Raw genomic sequence first — 12,903 nt, 5'->3', positions numbered from 1 at the left:
TCTTCACTCTTAATTTTGGTGTTTTTTGTAAAGAGAACAGGGGCTGGTTAAATATTAGCTTTAGTTCTCAAAGCTGAAATACTAGCTTTGCTCTTTTTAGTGTGTCTCTACCATAAGAACGGAGAATTGACATCCTTCCTGTCAAGCTCTAGAGCTTCCGTCTGGTTCATACAGGCAGCAGTAAAGAAACTCTGTTACAGTATGGGGTTTGAAGAACTGATTGAGCAAGAATAGACAGTCAGTTATATCTTCAGTATGGCATAATGAAGCAGAATGAAGAATGCTGTCAAAGAAATTAGAAATGAAAAATAATGAGGTATATAGTGAAACTGATTTTATTTGTTTACTATTACGCTAAAGGTTTTTTTTTAATTAAGTTTTTTTTCCCCAGGAAGACATAGTAAGTTGATATGATCACTTTTTTATAAGAGGCTTTTCTTACCCACATTCTCTTAATGATCTTTTCAGTCTGTTCCAGCTTCTGATTCTTTTTTTTTTTTTTTTTTAAAGATTTTATTTATTTAGGGATGCCTAGGTGGCTCAGTTGGTTGAGCCGCTGCCTTTGGCTCAGGTCATGATCCTAGGGTCCTGGAATCGAGTCCCACATCAGGCTCCTTGCTCAGCGGGGAGCCTGCTTCTCTCCCTGCCTCTGCCTGCTGCTCTGCCTGCTTGTGTTCTCCCTCTCTCTCTCTGACAAATAAATAAATAAATAAAATCTAAAAAAAAAAAAAAAAGATTTTATTTATTTATTTGACAGAGATCTCAAGTAGGCAGGCAGACAAGCAGAGAGAGAGGGGGAAGCAGGCTCCCCGCTGAGCAGAGAGCCTGATGTGGGGCTTGATCCCAGGACTCTGGGATCATGACCTGAGCTGAAGGCAGAGGCTTTAACCCACTGAGCCACAGGGTGCCCCTCCAGCTTCTGATTCTTATGTGTGACCAGTGTTAACCGGAAAGCTGATATGTGGGGTGAAGGCTTTAGTGGTATCGAGAAGGGTCAGTCATAGCAAATGTCAGAAGATAATCATACTTGGGTGCTGCTGAAGCATATGGCAAAAAATTGGAAACTAATGAAGTGATAGTGGTGACTTACTGAATTTTCTATTAAATGGTTTTACACAGCTATATATAATGAAAAGTAAATATTGATGTTGACAGCTGAGCTTAAAGTATTCTCAAATAAAATCTAAGGATGAGGAGCCACAGCTACAGAAAAAAAAGGAAAGAAGATTTTCCATTCATATCTTTATTGGTGGTCTCTTTGCTTTTGTTAGCATCAGAAAGCTGACTTCTGATGTTCTTGTAGTGTGTGTATGGCTTGTGTGAGTAAAGGCGTGGGATTTCATTGTGCATGAGTCTGAAATGGCCCCGATCTGAGAGCATACCACAGTGAGTTTTAATCTTGGTTATTTAAAATCTCCTTGTACCTGTCTTATTAGGAGTATTATTTTTTTTAAGAAGAAACTAATTTGCAACTGGCTATAAAGAGTGACATTGTGTCCGGGAAAATGCTGTACTAACACACTGCGTTGTCCCACAAGAGTACTTCCCAAGTCCCTGGACGCAGTGCTAACAATCTGTGACGGCCTGTGAATTGTTGGGCAGCGGTTGGGGAAGACGGCCAGCAGTGTGAGGTGGTTGTGTATAAGTTGTGGGGAGGGGAACAAATGAGAGAAGAGCAGAGCAACTCAGATTCTGTGGGCAGTTTGAAGCCCACAGTTTGAAGCTGTTGTTAGCTCTGCTAAAATGTCTATGAAGTGAACAGCCAGAGTATGGGGGGCTTTGGTGGAGAAGAAAATTGGGTATTTCACATTTCCTTTCAGGGTGTCATTGTTTCATTCTGTCATCAAAACTGTAAGGCTGTGTGTTCTATTGATGAGAGTATGGATTGGACAGATTTTAAAAATGTGAAGATACTAGAAATACCACTTCATGCCAGGAAATGAGATTATAAAAGTCAAGGTGATACGGATAGGACTTATCTTTTCTAGGAATTATTGTAATGGTAGTAAGGCCAGTTTTCATATCTAGATCCAGAATGACTGGGCCTTTATCTCAGACAAATGTATATCCTGTTATTTATTTATATATTAGATTTTACATACACATACCACCAAGTGGTGGTGTTTTAGAAACACTTGGCCAGCTAGAACAGTTTTCATTGGAACAAGGCATATGTTTCTGAGTATTTCTAGATTGTGGAGTAGAATTCAATGTGGGTCAAGTATGGTTCAATATGGTTCAGCCTTTGGCTCTGGCTAGACTAGTTTCTTTAACTGTCTCCACAGTAACATTCTTTGACTTACTGCCTCTTCATATTAGTTAGGCTATTCCTTCTTGGAATATCTCCCTCTGATTCTCTTTCTGTAAACCAGCTTGTAAAGGCCTACTTCCAATTTCACCTACTTTATGACATATTCAACCATTACAGGGGCTTAGTGATATTTCTCTTTCTGGGTTTTTATCATTTACTGCTTTTGTCTCTATTTGGCTATCATATATTACCTTAAAATTTTTTGAAAAAAATTTTTTACCTTCTCAATTAGGTGGGGACAACTTAAAGGGGAGGTTACATTATTCGTGTGGTTCAAACCATGTTACATTATTGTAGTCTTACTTTACAATCTCCACTGTCCTGGCACAGTGCAGTATCTGCACTTAATAAATATTTGTTTGACTCTGAGAAAATGCCATTACCTGTTGTTAGCTTTTCCAATCTTTAACATTTGTCTTTCTTTTTGTATCATGAGAATAACAGATTAAAATGCAGTTTAAGTACCTGAGTCATGTTTGTTCGGTACACTACTTCTTGGAAAGCCTTCTGCAGTGTTTGATACAGGCTTCCTGATTTTTAAAGGAGCATTGCTCTGAAGTTACTATATTCTAAGGTAATTACATGTTTGTTTTTCTTGAATCTCTAATTAGTAAACCTTCAATCTGCATATAAGAAGAGCTCTTATTTGTTAATTTTCTAATGTTTTCTTTGCCTGCTTTGAAGTGAAACTTATTTCTTTTGGTTTTTCAGATTCTTACCAGCCACATTTGGCCTTCACACTTGCTAGCATAGCCACAAGGAGGGAAGAGAGAGGGGCCGAGTTGTGACTGTATCTCTAACACAGGGATTCCACCACCTTTGCACTTACTCTCCTATTGCTATTGCACTTTTTTATTTAATTAAGATTTTACTTATTTATTTGACAGACAGAGATCACAAGTAGGCAGAGAGGCTGGCAGAAAGGGTGGGGGGAAGCAGGCTCCCCACTGAGCAGAGAGCCCAATGTGGGGCTCGATCCCAGGGATCACGACCTAAGCTGAAGGCAGAGGCTCTAACCCACTGAGCCACCCAGGGGCCCCTTGTTTTGTTTTTAAAGCTCTTCTCTGCTATCTGTTGTTTTACCCCAATTTATTTATTTATTTATTTATTTATTTTAGAGAACAAGTGCCCATGAGCAGGAGGAGGGACAGAGGGAGACAAGCAGACTCCCTTTTGAGGAGGGAGCCTGACATGGGGCTCAATCCCAGGACCCTGAGATCATGACTTGAGCCCAAACTGGACATTCAGCTGACTTAGCCACCCAGGCACCCCTACTCCAATTTTAGAAGGCATATATTCTAGTCTACCACAATAGTTAAGTGCAGGGACTTTGGAGTCCTAACCAACACTTGGAGCTATGTGATTGTAAGTAACTTAAGTTTCAGATTTCTCATCTGTAAAATTGAGGTAATAATCACAGCTATGTCTTCATATGTAGTTGGGAGCAAATGAGGTAATATCTATATATATATAATATATAGATATATATTATATATAATATATATAATATATAGATATATATTATATATAATATATATAATATAATAACAGCACAGATTAAGCCTAGTGGCTTCTACTTTCAAAATTTACTGGGTGGCTTATTAGCTTTAGTCTTAATAGCTTTAGTCTCTCCCTAAAAGGAGAGAAAGATCAAGTTTAATGCATGTCAAGTTTGAGGTACAGTCCTAAAGTCTTGTCCATTTCAACTCTCTTGCTTGTCAGCTGTAGGATATTGGAGTAAAACCCAGGATAGACCCAGGAGAGGAACTGATTTCTAAGAAGTCTAGAAATACAGACCAACCTCCAGATGTTTGCTGAGGGAAAGAAGTTTAGGAGGGAGTTTTTCCTTTCTCTTTTCCCTACTTCCTATGCGGAGTAGGAAGCGGAGCTTTCTCTCCACCATTCTCTCTTACATGTTACATTGCTGCTGTTCAGTTATAGTAAGGTTTTGGTCTGACTACATTTTGAGGTGGTCATTAATAGGTGCACTAACATTAAACTTCAAACAGTTAAGTTGGTGAACTATGGGGTTACCATGTCAGTGGAGTGTGAAAGAGACTGAGCTTCGGACTGTTTCCCAGCCTATAAAGCGTGAAATCAGTTGGTGCCGATGCATGGCGACTCTCGCCACTGGAGTGTAAAATAACTTGAGGACATGAATTGTGTTTCATTGTGAGGAAAACCTTTTCATGCCATAGTTTGTTTATGTATTTTGGTGCCCCTACGATCCTATTGGAATTATATGTACAGTTTCATTGTCTTGATAATCAGATTTTTCATGAAATATTTCTTCCAGTTATGCGAACTGTATTCTTGTGCGACTGCATGCAGAGAGGCAAAGGCTATAAATCTCTAACACAGACTAATACTAATATATTGTAGCTGTTATATCCTGTTGAAGATTACATCTGAAAATACCATCTTCAGTAGGTATTTGATGTACAAGTTTCTTCTGTTTTTAGACTGATTTGAAAGTGCACTCTACATTCTGCCCTGAAGCTTCCTCCAGTCTAAGATTTGTGTTACCACTTTCATTGGTTGCTGTTCCCGTGTTCACATGTGCCTCTGGAGAAAGGGAAGTATGGAAAGAAGGCTAATGTTTTCAAATGGTTGGGGGAGTTGGTAGGAAGAAGTATAGAGATTATTCTTAAGGGGAATAGAAGAGAGGGAGTTCCTCTCCTGACACCTGGTGAGATTCTTCACCATATGGCTTTGAGGGTGAGGCAAGGTGAATGAGGAAATTTCAGAGACAATAGTGAATTATTATTGTCAGCACTTTTAAGGCTGGAAGGTTATTGGAAATAGGCATGCCATGAAAGCATTAAAGTTCTTTCATTCTTACCCCCTTTGGTTTTCGTGTTTTACTGCAGTGGTCTTTGAACTCTGTTTGGTTGCTTTTGTATTTATACAGAAGCAAATTTGTGAATATTTATGAATTAATACATTGTTGTAAGAGACCATCCTGCTGAATATCAAGCAGTGTATTTTAACAGTTAAATGCAGGAACTTTGAAATCCTAACTGGTGCTCAAAACTGTGTGATCTTGAATTACTTAAGCTTCAGGTTTCTCATTTATAAAACTGGGGTAGTAATAACCACCTTGTAGTATTATAGTTGGAATCAAATGAGATCTTATATGTATATATGTATATATGTGTATGTGTGTGTGTGTGTATATATATGTAAGGTAATTACACATATATACATATATATACGTATATGTACACATAATATTACAAATTATATATAATTAGTAATTATATATACATATGTATATGTATATATATATAAACATTTAACATAGTCCCTGTCACATGGTAAATATTCATTAAATGGTAGTTGGTTATTTTTTCCTCTTTTTCTTCCTCTGCTACTACTCTTGGTACTACTTTACCACTTCTTCAGTTTTTCTTATAGGACCTAAACCTTAATGAAACAGAAAACATAATTAGATATGGTTCACAGCAGCAGATTTTGAAAAATAATGTCATTGTTCTCTTAGACATGGCTTACTAGATCTTAACCAGATAGAAACTCTGTAAAAAGACTTTTTTCATGAAAGGAAAGGATTGTTATGTTGACTTAAGATAGCCTTGCAAATGAATATAAAAAATTATTTTAAAATGTATTTGGCTAATGCAAATAAAACAGCCTTTCTTGAACTTAAGGAGTTTATAGAAATAAGAGTTCAAAGTATTGTCATTTCTTATTACTCACTTATACAGGCTGCTTTTTCTGAAGAAGTGCCTTTTAAAAAAATTCTTAGGAGAAGTGTTTTGTCTGGTGTTAAGAATAGTCATAGTGGAGTTCTTGTTCCATGTATGAAGCACTTTTTTTGTGGGAATGGGATGGAAAAGTCTTCCTGATTATTTATACTAATGGAGATGAGCACTAGTGTGGATAATATATTTGGTTTTGTTCTGCATTATGTGATTATTTCTGCATCACGATTAGCTTCCTGATTAAACTTTGTTCAGCTAGTATTTCCGGAGCACATATGGGGTGAAAAACTGGGTAAGGCAGTATGATGAGGATAAGACTACTAGTTCTTGTTGATACGAGACCTGGGTTCTCATCTCCATTCCCGCTCACATAGCTGTAAGTCCTAGTTGAATTCCTCAACCACTTTCCTCATCTTTAAAATGAGGAGGTGATACCACTTGGTTTTCAAAGATTTTTTTTTTTAAAGATTTTATTTATTTATTTGACAGAGAGATCACAAGTAGGCAGAGAGGCAGGCAGAGAGAGAGAGAGGAGGAAGCAGGCTCCCTGCCAAGCAGAGAGCCCGATGTGGGACTCGATCCCAGGACCCTGAGATCATGACCTGAGCTGAAAGCAGAGGCCTAACCCACTGAGCCACCCAGGCGCCCTCAAAGATCTTATTTAGCTGGAAGCTTTTTAGGTAGATACGGAGGGAGTTTGGCAGTTGGGAAGTGCAGCAGTGACACATTTTGGCCACCAGAGGGTGAAGTCCAGTCAGTCAGCTTGTGCTATGTTTTGACAAGAAGGTAGCATCCTTGGAAATGAGGAGGTCACATTGCTCTTATATCCATTTAGTTTAAATAAGTTATGGAGCTTCTTGCTCTTCTCATTCTACTTCGATTAAATGTATTTCTGCTTTTGTTATTGTCAGCCTTCTAGATAGGACTGCGACAAATAGGGAGGAAGGGAGAAGAGTAGAGGTTTCTAGTTGCCAGGGATTCATTAAATTTTGTTCTCCAGGATAGTGAGTGGCTCTCAGATGACCCGTGGGCAACTTTGGTGGGAGACACAATAGTATGGGTGACCAAATTCAGTTATTTGTGGTCGCCTTCTTCCCCCCAAATACACAGGCATACACACACAAGTGACACTGAACCCTAATTACTTCCACTGTCTTTGTAAATCCCCAGAATGAAAATGAAATATCTGAGAAATATAATAGAATGAGCACAGCACTTATAATTAAAACCTAGATACCAACCTTTCTTTGTCACTTAATATCTGTTTAACCATGGGCATCACAACCTCAGATCCTCAGTTTTCTTATTTGGAAAATAAAGTTGTTGAATTCTCACCTATGCAATCCCTTTCAGTAATGTAATTCTGAGATTCTTTAAAAATTCTTTTATATTTTAAAATTTTAAAATTTTTATATTTAAATATTTATTTTTTATTTTTATATTTAAATATATATAAATATTTTTATATTTAAATATTTAAAATTTTATAATTTAAAATTTATATTTTAAAAATTCTTTAATATTTATGTGAAGGGCAGTGATATTCTTGATACAACATTATAATTAAGTAGTATCTTATAAAAATGGTACATAATTTCTTTTTTTTGGGCAAGGAACAAGACTTTAAGTGTTGTTAAGGCGTTAACATTAAAGTATTAAAGTAAACTACATAAGAGCAGGAAGAAAAACACTCCACTGAGACATTTTTCTAACCCCATAAACAAATTCTCTAGACCATAGGCTCAGGATGCAACAAATCATTCAAGAGGGGCCACACTGTGGTAGGAGCCAGGCCAAGCTGATTTGGGAGATAGCTGATAATGAAGCATTCATAGGGGAAGTCATTTGGGGATAAGAGAGCATGAAAAGAGAGGACATCTGTATCACAAAGGGAATCTGTATCAAAAAGCTGGAGTCAGAGTCCCATTTCTTCCAGCTACATAGGTGAAAATAACTTTGATACAGGGTCCAGTTATATGAGTCTGAGTTGCTGTCTGAGAGCACTGGATAACATGGAAGGAACAGGGAGGACATGCAGTCCAAGTAGACAAGCTGAGATGAGTGTTTAGAAGGTGACAGAGCGAATGGATGCAGAAGTGTGTTTATGAAAACAGGCAAGGATTAGTACTTACAATGTGATATGTACACAAGAGAGTAGAAGCCAGCCAGGGAGACTGCATAGAAACAGAATTTCAGGATTATGAGCAAAAGACAAAATTTTAACCTGTCCTGGCTTTAATTAAGCATCATCCTTGGGTGTTGGTAGCAGGGTCTGCTTGGTATACCCAAAGCTCCACACACTTGAGGCTAGTGAATTTATCACTGACAAACCCTACATGGTTTGTATGGTCCTGATGGCTTTACACTCCACTGGGTACACATATTCACAGATCTGTGCACTAATACTGCAGAGTTCATTTCACAGAATTGGCTAGTAAAAGATTTGGCAGGCAAGCTAGCTTTCTGAGTGCTCCTAGGAATGGAGCCCAGCTGTTCCCTTTGGGCTTTGAGCTGTTGGAATTCATTGGGATAGCAGCTAGAAAGAATGAAACTGTAACATTTTCAGCCTAGTTCATGACAGCAAAGCAGAGGTGTTAGAATTTCTGTTCTAGAGGTTTACACTGCAAGTAACTTAACCTGATTGTGTGTCTTAATATTACTGGGCTCCTGACCGCTGAAATATGGCTTGGATCGATGGTGGTTTGGAGAAAGTAGAAAGAGGGCTATCCATCATTCAGAGGCTCCATAGAAGCTGCCTGATAATGCTGCTTTCACCAAGCAGCCATCTGTCCATCCATCCATCAGTAGGATGAAATGAGATTTAGCGGAACAGGCAGCCGTAACTCTGAGACACTTTCTGACCAACAATTGCAGCCCTGGCCTGAGTCTGACCACAAAGCACAGCACTGGGGTTTGGCGGGATGTGGCAGCAAGTGCAGTCTCATTCCCGTCAGCACAAGCCTAGAATGTGTTCAGTATGAGACCAGAGCACAACCCTACTTCCCATACAATGATAAACTTGGGGTGACCAGGCAACATTACAAGTTGGACAGATCTTTTTGATGGAGAGTTTGTTTGGCTTGGAGAGGAAAAAAGAATTAAGACCTGATTTCATATTGCTGGAATCCCGCCACAGTGTAGCCTTTAACCTATGTCTTAACGTTGGCAGAATGCTTTGTAAATGCTAATGAAGCAGGATGACCACCTTTTTCTCAGTTGAAAACACTGGGTACTTTTGGCAACTCCCAGTTTGTTGAGTATTGAGCGATAAGGCTAAATTAAATTCAAGGATAATTCAGTGATTTTATTTTATACAAATTCTTTTTCCTATTAATTTGGAACTTGTACCTAGGTTGTTAGGTAGCAGAAATTGAATTTTCTTTCTCTTATTTCTCTCTACTTTATATTAGTGGTGTCAGTATGAAGGAAAGAAAAGAAAATATGTATAGAAAAATGGGTAAAAGACTAGAAGCAAGAAGCTGGATTACTCCTAAAATGAATAATCAGGCTCTGCGTGAGTGTTAACTGTCGTCTTCCTGCTTCCCTGCTTTTCCAGGACGCTGAGCTAAGAGCCTCTTGGTCAGTACAGATCTTTCTTGACTAATGATGGGGTTATATCCTGATAAACCCATTGTTTAAGTTGAAAATATCATAAGTTGAAAGTATGTTTAATATACCTAACTTACTGAACATAATAGCTTAGCATGGCCTAACCTAAATGCTCTCATTTTACATTAGCCTGTGGTTGGGCAGAATCATCTAACACACAGCCCATTTTATAATAGTGTTGAGTATCTCATGTAATATATTGAGTACTGTACTGAAAGGGAACAACAGCATGGTTGCTTGGGTGCAGGCTGATTGTAAGTTTATCTGTTGTCTGTCCTTGTGATGGTGTGGCTGATGGGGAGCTGCGGCTCGCTGCCATTGGCCAGCATCAATATGAAGTATTGTACCGCATACTGCTAGCCCAGGAAGAGATGGAAATTCAAAGTATGGTTTCTACTTAATACATATGTGTTCCCACTGTTGTGAAGTTGTAAAATTATTAAGTCAAGTCATTGTAAGGCAGGGACTGTAGGTACAGCTCTGTGCTCGTGTTGCCTGTCCCGGTCCCTTTCCTACCATGGCCAGCTTGACTGTGTTCTTGCAGTGGTCACTTCAGACCTCAGCCCCTACTCTTTGTTCTGAAGCCTTGCTTTTCATTTCAGGTTGGGGGAGGGGTCAGGGGAGCCTAATGTACCGGAGATGCCTCGGAAATGAGAGCCTTGGATGAATTCCTGGGCCTATTGATCCACCGGCAGTTTATGCATCCTGACATTCATAATCTCAGTAGGCTGCTGATGTTCCTGATTAATGGGCCCAGGGGCTGTCCATCCGTCACTTCACATTAATTACTGAAGAGGTGTTTTTCCAGTGATTTACCTGACAGCGGGCTGTGATAAATACCCCTAAGCAGAGTGGGCAGTGATTAATCATGGGGGCCACACCCCTCCCCCAACTTTCCCTTCCCCCTAACCACAGGCCAGCATTGGGACCTGACCAAAGAGTGCCCCCTCCTCATAAGCTATCTATCTCCATAATTGCTTGTGGATGCATATTTATTGGGGCAATGGACCTGGCAGATAGCATTCTAGAATTCTTGCCAAAGATGATGAAAAATAAATCTTCCCAGTAGGAAGAGTAACTAGTATGTTTTTACATGGGGCAGAAAAGTATATATGAGCTGCCTTTATGTTGCTTTTAAGAAATCTGATAGAAATATTTCCTACGTGCTCTGCGTGTGCTCAGCACTGTGGTAGTTGCTTTGTGAGCTTTAAAAGGAGGAGAAAGTACAGTTTTTGTTTTCGTGATTTTTTTTTTTATGTCTATTCAGGGAGAATCTGTGAACACGTATGAGAAATTAGAGAACATTTCAAGGTACTAATATAATCTTGGGAGGGTTGGGCTAGAACTCCTACTTTGGTCTTAGAAAATGAAATTTAGTAAAATATTTGAATATTAAGTACTTTCCATATGTTAGGCACTCTGTTCAATCCTGGAACTATGAAGATGAAAGTATTACAGCACAGACCTCAGGAAGGAAAGCTTGTGCCCTTGGCTTCAGTTCCTCAAGCTTTAAAATGAGCTTTTCCAGGGATTTAAGTATTTTGTTTTTATTTTATTTTATTTTTTTAAAAGATTTTATTTATTTATTTGACAGAGATCACAAGTAGGCAGAGAGGCAGGCAGAGAGAGAGAGGGGGAAGCAGGCTCCCTGCTGAGCAGAGAGCCCGATGCAGATCTCGATCCAGGACCCTGGGATCATAACCTGAGCTGAAGGCAGAAGCTTTAACCCACCGAGCCACCCAGGCGCCCAAGTTAAGTATTTTTAATTAATTTAAAATTACTTTAAAATTTAAAGTGGTTAAAAAAAATATTTTTTTAAGTAAGTTCCACACCTAGTGTGAAGCCCCAGTGCAGGGCTTGAACTCAAGACCCTGAGATCAAGACCTGAGCTAACATCAAGAGTTGGATGCTTAACTGACTGAGCCACCCAGCCACCCCTAAATTTACTTTTATATTAACTTTCATATTAATTTTTTTTGTTGGGATATTGAGTATTTGTTATGTTCCTGAAGATACAAGAAGCATGTGAGGAATAGTATTTACTCTCAAGAAACTGTTAGAGAATATGAGGTGACATTCATCAGTAAAACATTTAAAGAAGAAGGTAAGTTAGTATATAATGACATGAATACCGTAGATATGAATGCACAAGAATTCACAGAAGGGTGAAATCAACATGTCTTCAAACAGTTAAAGGAAAGAGTTGGATTTGAGATAAGTCTTTTGAAGGAGTAGTGACTAGGAGGAGCATTTCAACTGAGACAATTCAAGAAGAGCATTTCAGAAGTTGGAGTGAATGGATTATGAGGCCATCTGATGCAGAATGGAGGATTTGTGTCAGAGAGTAATAGAAATATGGTTGGAGTGACACCAAATTTTGGAGAATCTTGAGTCCTGGGTAAGATTAATTTGTATGTTGTAGACCCTGGTGAGTCACTAAGGTTTTGAGCAAGAGATTATGAAAACAAGGTATATTTTAGATAAAAGTATTATATATTGATGTGCCTAATGTTATTTGGAATTACCAGAGTATCTTAGAATATTCTCAGTGTCCTCTTTTCTAAGGTTGTTTGTTCAGAGCAAAACTATCCAGATTAAAAATACAGTTTGATATACCTCCCTTTGCAATTCAAAGATTATGTGATTTTGTTATATATAGAATAGATAACAGACTAAGTTTTAGAATCTTTATTCATGTTCAGTTGAGTAAGTCAGTGGAAGTTTTAAGTAATGGCCGAAGAATTAAATTAGGAAAGACTATAGCCTCAAGTTTTAAGAAACAAATTGATCTTCAGTCTTACTAATGTAACTTCATTAAGGTTGTGCTAATTACTTCCTGGCTTCTTAAAGCCAAGAATTAGAAATTAAGAAGTTGGTGCTATCACCTATATTTTGATAGGAATTTCTAAAGGATGTGATTTTTTTCATTAAAAAATTGATAATATAATTTACATATAGTAAAATTTATTTTTCTTAGAGTATATTGTATTCAGTTTTGACAAAAACTTGCAGTCCTGTAACTCCCACACAATTAAGATACAGGACAAGTCCCTCAATCCAAAAAAATTCTTCTCTACCTCTTTGTAATCAGCCCCTCACCTGAACTTGAGTTTCTGGCAACTACTGATACATTTTCTGTCCCTTAAGTTTTGCTTTTTCTAGAATTTCTTCTAAATGGAATTGTATTTCCCTAGTGGTAAATGATGTTGAGCATTTTGTGTTATGTTTATTTGCCATCTTTTTTTTTTTTAAAGATTTTAT

General features: G+C 38.1%; 1 protein-coding gene across 3 annotated transcripts in view; it reads left to right on the top strand.

The window, feature by feature from the left end:
• Positions 1-12,903, top strand: part of R3HCC1L (R3H domain and coiled-coil containing 1 like) — an 87,740-nt gene that overhangs the window by 18,294 nt on the left and 56,543 nt on the right. The gene's annotated exons all lie outside the window — the stretch shown is intronic.

Source organism: Martes martes (assembly GCF_963455335.1).
Source record: "Martes martes genome assembly, chromosome: 14".
Classification (NCBI taxonomy): domain Eukaryota; kingdom Metazoa; phylum Chordata; class Mammalia; order Carnivora; family Mustelidae; genus Martes; species Martes martes.
Note: the sequence above shows the minus strand (reverse complement) of the source record. Positions and strands in the feature narration are given on the sequence as shown.